This window comes from Dipodomys ordii, unplaced genomic scaffold (genome assembly GCF_000151885.1).
Source record: "Dipodomys ordii isolate 6190 unplaced genomic scaffold, Dord_2.0 Scaffold59, whole genome shotgun sequence".
Lineage (NCBI taxonomy): Eukaryota > Metazoa > Chordata > Mammalia > Rodentia > Heteromyidae > Dipodomys > Dipodomys ordii.
In genome coordinates this window covers 8086812-8096152 of record NW_012267275.1, presented here as the reverse complement: position 1 = coordinate 8096152, position 9341 = coordinate 8086812, and positions in this window count along the sequence as shown.

Here is a 9341-nt window from a genome sequence, read left to right as displayed (position 1 = left end):
TTTTTCAGTCAACTATTAACAGAACTCCTGAATGTGGCACTGTGACCTCATCTCACTGGGCTTTCTGGTGGCCAGTTGGGAATGCCTTTGAACAACTCTGTGAGAGACCTAGAGTTCAAGGCCCATGACCAGAAATGGATGTCTACAGGAGCTCTATTGAAAATCATGGTGAATAGTTGGTGTATTTTTTCTCTATCCTAATCATAATGTAAAGAAAGGATGCAAGATACAAGATACTATTGAGAGAGTTAAAGGATTTTAGAAACAAAATCAAGATGAATTTGAATTAAGTCACACACTAGCCAAATAACTAAGCTCCAACATTTATGGAGTCTAGAAAGTGCAGCATCAAGCTAAAAATTAGAGAATCAAAGAATAATGATGCATGGTGAACAGGTACAAATGTCCTTTCTCAAAACTGATTCAGATAAGGAAAGGAAGAAGGGAAAGAATGAAAGAAGGAAGGAAGATTGATATGAGAAAGTGAATAGGGGAATGTTTTAATGGGTCCCTGAAATTAATTCTTTTTTTTGGTTTTTTTTGGGGGGTCCGGTCGTGGGGCCTGAACTCTGGGCCTAGGCGCTGTCCCTCAGCTCTTCAGCTCAAGGCTAGCGCTCTACCACTTGAGCCACCGTTCCACTTCCGGCTTTTTTTTTTTTTTTTGCTTATGTGGTGCTGAGGAATTGAACCCAGGGCCTCATCCATGCAAGGCAAGCACTCTACCACTGAGCCACCTTCCCAGCCCCTGAATTTAATTCTTATAATCAATATTACTACTGAAAATTTAAAATTTATATTGGTAGTAGTAGCTGAGAAGAGATGGTGATACATTATGTATATAATATCTATTCTAGTATAGAATTATTAGTTTACATCAGGTTATATCTATTTTATCCAGTAGCATAAATGATGACAGGAGGGAAAATGTAAAATCATACAGGTTTCAAAAAACATTTCCCTAAAATATTCTGTTAAAATAATATTTCATGAGCTAAGTAAGTCCAAAGTACTGAATCACTGAGCTAATGCACTGAGACAGGATTTTTATGTTATTGAAGAATTAATCTACAACACTTGACAGAACTTAATTTAATTTTAGAAAATAACAACATGGAAAAAAGAGGGGGGAGGGTAAAAACCAGGAGAAAATGAGGTTGGGGGTCACAGTGTTCAAAAAGAAATATACTCAGGACCTGACTTATGAAACTGTGACCCCTCTGTACATCACCTTTAAAATAAAAATAAAAATAAACTAAAAAACCTTGACAGTATTTACTAAATATATAAAAAGACAATTCAATATGTTTGGTAGTAGCCAATATTATATACAATTCTTAATTAACTTATTTATTTTGGTGTTGGTAGTGGGTTTTGAACTCAAGGCTGGGATACTGTCCCTTAGCTTTCTCTGCTCAAAGCTAGCCACTTGAGCCATGGTTGTACTTTCAGGGTTTTCTTTTTCTTTTTTTTTGGTGGCTATTTGGAAGTAAGAATTTCATGGACTTTCCTGACAAGGCTGGCTTTGGACCACAATTCTCAGATCTCAGCTGCCTGGTTAGCTAGAATTATGGACATGAGGCATCAGCATCCTAATACCTTAAAAATATGAAAATGAAGATTGTGGTTACTACAAGTGCATATGTTGACATCTAAAGAAATAAAATAATTTATATTAACCAAGAGAAACAGGTAAAAATTGTAAACAGGCATGTGTATGTCTATGTATGTCTGTGTGTACTACTTTTTCTTTATTTTATGCAAGCACTGAGGCTTGAACTTAGGTCCCGAGTGCTGTTCTTTAGATGTTTTGCTGAATTCTGATACTTTATGACTTGAGTCATAGCTCCACTTCTGGCTTTTTAGTGGTTAATTGGAGATTAAGTTGATGGGATCTATGGAGTCTCATGCACTTTTCTGCCCAGGTTGATTATGAATAGCAATCCTCAGACCATAGGCTCCTGAGGGGTTGGGATTACAGTTGTGAGCAGCTGCTGGTGCCTGGCTTTGCAGTTTTAAGCAGAGAGATCAATGCCAAATTAAGTGTCAGACATAATTATTTTTGTATCTGATATGTAGATATCTATCAAAATAGAGTGATGAATAGATCTACTGAAACTAAAATAATAGTTTCCTAGTAACGGATCATTTAGTGATTGTATATTTTATATTATTATTTATAACAGACTAAACCAAATAGGTCATAAAAGATATTAAATAATAATAATGACACTAATATCAAATTATTGTATAGGTTGAATCTATATACATTTCAAGTAGGAAATCATATTTTGTTCAATGCATGATTAGCATATTAAGAAAACAATTTAATTTCCAACATAGATTCAAATATTTATTTCGAATTGACTAGACCAATTTATATTTTTTACAAATTGCTTCTCATAATGACAGCTGCATTATAAAATGGCAATGTGTAATTTCTTTGGTTGGATTTAGACCTGTCCTCAGGAAACAGGGTGAAATATTTCCATCAGAATTCAGCTTTCCATTTGCTTCATCAGCTTTCAATTCCATGTCCGTAATAGCCTTGCCTCTGTGTTATGTGAAAGAATGAAAGCTATTAAAATTTGCTTATGTCTCAGAAATGCCATCAATGTTTGAAAGCCTTCCACTGATTTTTGGCAGGTTTTGTATAAGGAAAGATACTATCATTTGAACAATTAATACCATGATTGATAATATGTATTCAGAAAAGATGAGAAGTGATTCTTGGGTGCCTTAAGTGTATATGTAATGTTTTTGTCTAGGAAAAATATTATCTTTTAAAAAGTTACAATAAATGAAATTAACATATTAGTAGAAAGTAGAAAAGTTGGCAACAATAGCACATGTTAACAATATTTTTTCTTTTATACTTCTGTCTATTAAATTATATAGTTTTTCATGAAAAGTTTTATGCTTTTGTTTTTCTGCCAGATATGGAGCTTGAACTCGAGGCCTCAGCATTGTCCATGAGCTATTTTAAAATATTTTTCCTCTACTATTTTGAACCACAGTTCCAATTTTGGTTCTTTTTGGTACCTAATGGGAGATAAGAGCCTCACAGACTCCTGCCTGGGCTACCTTTGAACCATGATTCTCAGCCTTCTGAGTAGGTAGATGTGATTGCAGATGAGAGCCACTGATGCCCAGTAAGCACAAGTATATTTTTAATATTAAAATGTTTTGTCCTTCCTCTTGAGAGAAAAGTGCCTTATATGAGATATATCAAAAGTTGGTTACTTTTTTGAGAATCACATATATTTAATTTACTGTTGTTATTATTACTACTACTATCATCACTACTATTATGGTGCCAGTCCTGAGGCTTGAACTTTGGGCCTGGGATTTTGTGTTCAAAGCTAGTGCTTTACCACTTGAGCCAGAGCTCTGCTTTTGGCTTTTTGGTGGTTAATTGAAGGTAACAGTCTTATCAGCTAGGCATAGGATGCTCACACCAGTAATCCTACCTACACAGTAGGCAGAGATCTGAGGATTTCTATTTGAAGCATCCTGGGCAGAAAAATCTCTAAAGACTTATCTGCAATGAAGCACTCAGAAATGGGAAGTGAATCTGTGGCTCAAAAAGGTAGAGTGTATCCTTGAACAAAAGAGCTCAGAGACAGAGCCCAGCCCCTGAATTCAAGTCTCCTAATTGACCAAAATAAATAAATAAATAAATAAAATAAAACGAAGGCTTATTGACTTTCCTGAGGTGGCTTCAAACCTTGATCCTTAGATCTCAGCCTCCTGAATAGCTAGGATTACAGGCATTAGCTACTGGTGCCCAACTTGAACATCAAATTTAGATTAAATATAGCTAAGTAATAATTAGGGACTGCACTAATGTTTATTATGGGCTAGATATTAATACACAATAAGATTACTTTTCTCCTAGAGTGTCAACATAGTAAACAATACTCCAGAATTATTTCTGTTCTTTTCTCAAGTACTTTTAAGTGGTGTTTGAAAAAGGTAATTAGGTGAGTATTTTGGAGGTAGATGAGATTCTGAATGGCAGTATCTTTCTGTAGTTATTTTTTAAAGGCCTAACAGGCATTTGTTTATGATTCTAGAATTGGACAAAGTAGAGTGGCTGTTTTGATGAGCTACACAGGAGGTTGGCTTCATAGAGAAAAGGTTGGAACAAAATGATAAAGGGAACAAAATGATAAATGGAACAAAAAGCAGATTTGTCATTTTCAAAATTGCTTTTGTTATAGGATTAGACCTCAGGGAACTTCCTTGTTACGATGATTCATTCTAAGTAGGCAGGAATCTCTTGAAAACATATTTTAGAAACTATTTAAAAATTCCATTTGATTATGTGGAACATGAGTGACTCTTTTCTGCTTTGGTCTGGTCTGCTAGGGCCCAATGCAGGGAGCTAGTCCCAAATAGTGACCTCTACTAAACTGTTTGCCAGAGTTATTAGGATGCCTTTGTAATTGTCACTTCCACAAATAACACATAAATGGGTCCTATGCTTGAAAAGGTGCAATCATGGTGGAATGGTTGGCACTTGGCATATTGTGCATCCATTCTATGGCTAACTTATAAAGAAGCAACTTCCAGCATGTGAATATTTTCTTCTCTTGTTTTCCTTCTGTGGTGTTGCAGCATGCTCTTTGTTTCTTTCTCTCTTTGTTTCTTTTTCAGATAGACTCTCCCATTTTTTTCCTGGGGTCAGCTTCTGAACTTATTTTAATACTTTCATTAATATAGCTGGAATACTATGCTGTCAATATGAACCACAGCAAAACTTACAGGAATTAAGTTGAAGAGAAATAGAGCAAGTTATTCTTGGTGAAAGGGATGCTACTTCACAAGCTTTATTTTTTCCCTTTAAGATTTTAAATATTAAAAAGTGATTTAAAATCATAAGAAGAAGAATCAACATCATCAGAAGCTTTGTGGGCCACTGAAATGATAGAAATATTAAATCTTTGATTGTGGTGTTGAATAATAATAACTAACTTCCAGAGAACAAGGTCTGAGAATCAGGGTGCTTGAATGTCTAGGGTCAAGAAGAATTTGCTAACTCAAAGAAACATGAGCAATTTCTTTTTCTGTAGCTTTTTTGTTCTAATTGAGTTAAAAACCAGTTGGTTCTATTGCTATTTACCAATTTAAATGTTAATCTCTTCCGGAGAAAGATATTTGGCCAGTACCTGGGTATCCCTTAACCCAGTCAAATAGGAATGAAATTATCCATCGCCTGTCATTTTTCTTGGTGAACTATTGAAGGGAAAGATTAGATTGAGAGCTGGCGAGTGGGATGAAGTTTCTGGAATAGAATTAGAGAAAAGTTTGGAGGGGAAATTGATGGATGAAGATAATGGCTACACTGATGAAATATAAATGAACATTTTCTTTTTTTGGGGGTGGTTGATTGTGGGGCTTGAACTCTGGGCTTGGGCGCTGACCCTGTGCTCTTCAGCTCACGGTGAGCACTCTATGGATTGAGCCACAGCACCACTTCCAGTTTTTTTTCCTAGTGGTTTATTGGAGATAAGAGTCTCATGGACTTCCCTGCCCAGGCTGGCTTTGAAACGTGATCCTCAGATCTCAGCCTCTGGAATAGCTAGGATTACAGGTATGAGCCACTGCCGCCTGGCATACATGAACATTTCAAAAGGCATGTGACACATATCCATGCACTTCAATAATCAAAACTGAAAATTTCTTCATCAAGAGAAATTTTGAAGTGTTCCACATATCAAAATGTCAATGGATAGCAATCCCTAGGGTTCACCCATATTAAATAGACATGCAACAATCTTTTATTAAAATTGTTTCTGGTTAATTAATTTCCCTACAATTTACCATCTATGGTAGTAGGTATTATTTCATCTTGGTACATTTTCACTCATTTGTTTTGTTTTAATTTTGTATTGAAAATGGGTTTTCTGTAGTCTATTTGTTGAACTGTAAGTAAAATAGTAGAATCTGATTTTTAGCTTATAGATTACAGAAGATAAAAACTGTGAATCTGTACAAGATAGACTACTATATAAATCTATTCAGAGAAAATAGTTTTGAATTATGAATGTTGGTGTCATTCAGCTTATGCTAGTTCTGTTGAAGAACAGCCTTATCTCCTGTATAATATTATTGATGGGAGGCTACTGTTCAGAACAGAAAATAATGAAGAAAATTGTACTTCCAAGTTTTCTTTTCTTCCCTTGGACATTTGTAGGTTTAATTTTATCTATATTTATAATATAGATAATTTTATCTATATTTATCTATTAGGTATTTAATACCTAATAGATACCTTGAGAGTATCTGCATTATATCATGTTACACATTATCTAATATACTGGAGTGGTTAATCTATTTTTATTTTGACAAGGCACAGATATTCTGTATTTATTTTCATTGCAAAAGCCCTATGAATTTTTAAATATCTCTGTAATATAATTTCATGCTATTAAATTTTACCTCATTTATTTACATATTTATAATCAAAGTTTATATTCATGTATATTTATTTGTGAATACACATAAAACACACATATTTTTACAATACAATTTACGTGTATAAATGTTCCATCAATCAAAAAGTCTAAGTGTTTTATTATATATGAACTGTTACCATCATATCTAAGTGTTTTACAGAATAAAAATCATAAATCACCCCAAAGATATTCTTAGCTTGAATTTATTATATTTTCAGTTTAATTTTATTGTTAAGGTGATGTACAGAAGGGTTACAGTTACATACATAAGGTAGTGAGAACATTCCTTATTGAAAACTGTTACCTCCTCCCTAGTTTTTCTCCCATTTTTCTTCCCCACAACTCATACAGTTCATTTCCAACATACTGTCTTGTATCACTGTTGTATTGGTTCACACTTTGTCCTTTGTCTCACCATTTTGTTGTTCCCCTTTTCTTCCCCAAATCAGATGGACATATAAACAAGGCACAGGGTACCAAAATCAAATATGGTGACAACAAGGAATAAAACAAAGGGGGAAAAAAAGGAAAAGAAATAACTTCGCACAATACATTAAAAACAACAACAAAGAAAAAGCTCTTGTTTCCATATCTTGGAGTGCATTTCAATTAGCATTATTCAATATGGTCATATGCACATAGCTATTGAGCTATTATGATCCTCTTCTAGGACTATCCTAGACATATACTAATCATTACAAATGAGGGAAACCATAGAGCCTGTGTTTCTATGGGTCTGGCTTACTTCATTTAATATGATTTTTTCCTAAGTCTTTCCATTTCCTTATGAATGGGGCAATGTCATTCTTTCTGATGGAACTAACTTGAATTTAATTACACGGGTCTCAGTTATCTGTTATGTCCTATCCATGTCCATGAACTCAGTAAGCCTATGACTTTGTAAGTCATAATTATATAACAGTTAAAAATATATGCATGAGGTATTAATTGTACATAAACACATATATGTAGATATGAGTATTATCATTGATTATTATATAAATAAAAATTTTAATAAAAGAATGAACATTTATAGATGTACTTCAAAGGAAGGGCTCAACTGGAGTTTAGAAAAAAAAACTTTAAATTATGCAATTTTATTTTAATGTAAAATATTTCCACAAGGTTAATGATTTTTCCATCTTACGATGAACAGGTGTGAAAGAGAGAAAATTTGTCAGGTTTTACTGTGAGAGACTCATTTTTCCTTATGCTGGTTAAATCATCATTATACTAGTCAAACACCAGGGGCTTGTATTCCCAGCAAGTCGGGAACCTGAGATCTGAGGATTATGGTAAGAAGCCAGCCTTGGCAGGAAAGCTCATGAAATTTTATCTCCAATTAACTACCAAACAGCTGAAGTGGAGCTATGACCCAAGTGGTAGAATGTTAGCTTGAGCAAAAAAGCTCAGTGACAAATGATTATGCCCAGTGTTGAAGCCCTAGGATACACACACACACACACACACACACACACACACACATACACACAAGCACACACAGATACACAGACACAGATACACAGACACACACATGGAGCCATTATGCTTAGTATCAGTCTGAACATAATGTCATTCTTCCTAACTACATGGACATGAATAATGATTCTGAATAGAAGGAGATTCATTAATAAAAAACTTCTTGGATGTGGCCTCCATTGTAGAGTGCTCTGCTTCACAGAAGTATTCAGGTCTGCCCATTCATGTCCCTGCACTCATCATATAGTATCTGTACGCAAAGTAAGACTTACATTAATTGAATTTGTTTTTATCTTGTTCCTCTCCAGAAGTTTGTTCAGATATTAACACCACAATGTTACAAAAATATCTAGTTAATGATTATCTCACTGATAAGGGTAAGCATCATATACAAATGTATTTGTGTTTATTAATTGCGCACCACATTCTGTTATTAAACTACTTTAAAACTGCTCCAGTAATTTTGCTACATGTCTCAAAATGTCATTTCAGTTAATTTCCTACAGGCTATTAATTATAATTATTTTTGTTTGCCTAATTTTAAAGTAACACTATTTTTAAAATGGGCAATATTAATCATTAAAGCCACCAATATCATAAAAGGATACTGAGTATTTCTATGCAAACATTTTAAATTTTGATGAAATATATTTTTAGAAGTTTTTGTTATAAAAATCATGTGCAGAGGGATTACAGTTACATAAATCAGGTATTCACTACATTCCTTTTTGAACAGGATCACCTCCTCCCTCATTTTCTTCCTTATTTTCCCCTCCTGACTTCATCCTACCCCAAGTTGTATAGTTCATTTCCAACATAGTGTCTAGTGAGTATTACTGCTGAATTGGTTCACCCCTTGTCACACCACTTCTGTGCTTCCCCTTCCCCTCCCCAAATCAGATAAACTTACATACAAAACAAAAGCTACAGAAATCAAAAACAGTGACAAAAGGGGACAAACAGAAAAAAGAACCAAACTTTTGCTTCCATTTCTTGTTCTTTTTGAGAAGCACTTCTGTGCAAATATTTGACAATTTAGATAAAATAGAAACCTTTTTCTTTTTCTTTCTCTCCCTTCCTCTCTCTCTTTCTTCCTTTCTCTCTCTCTTTCTTTCTTTTTTCCTTCTTTCTTTCTTTCTCTCTCTCCTCTCTCTCCTTATCTCTTTCTCTCTCTCTATTTCTCTTTCTTTTCTTTCTCTCTCTTTCTTTCTTTTCTTTCTTTCTCTCTTTCTTTCCCTTCCTTCCTTCCTTCCTTCCTTTCTTCCTTTCTTTTTTTCTTTCTTTCCTTCTCTTCCTTCCTTCCTTCCTTCTCTTCCTTCCTTCCTTCCTTCCTTCCTTCCTTCCTTCCTTCCTTCCTTCCTTCCTTCCTTCTCTTTCTTTCTTTCTTTCTTTCTTTCTTTCTTT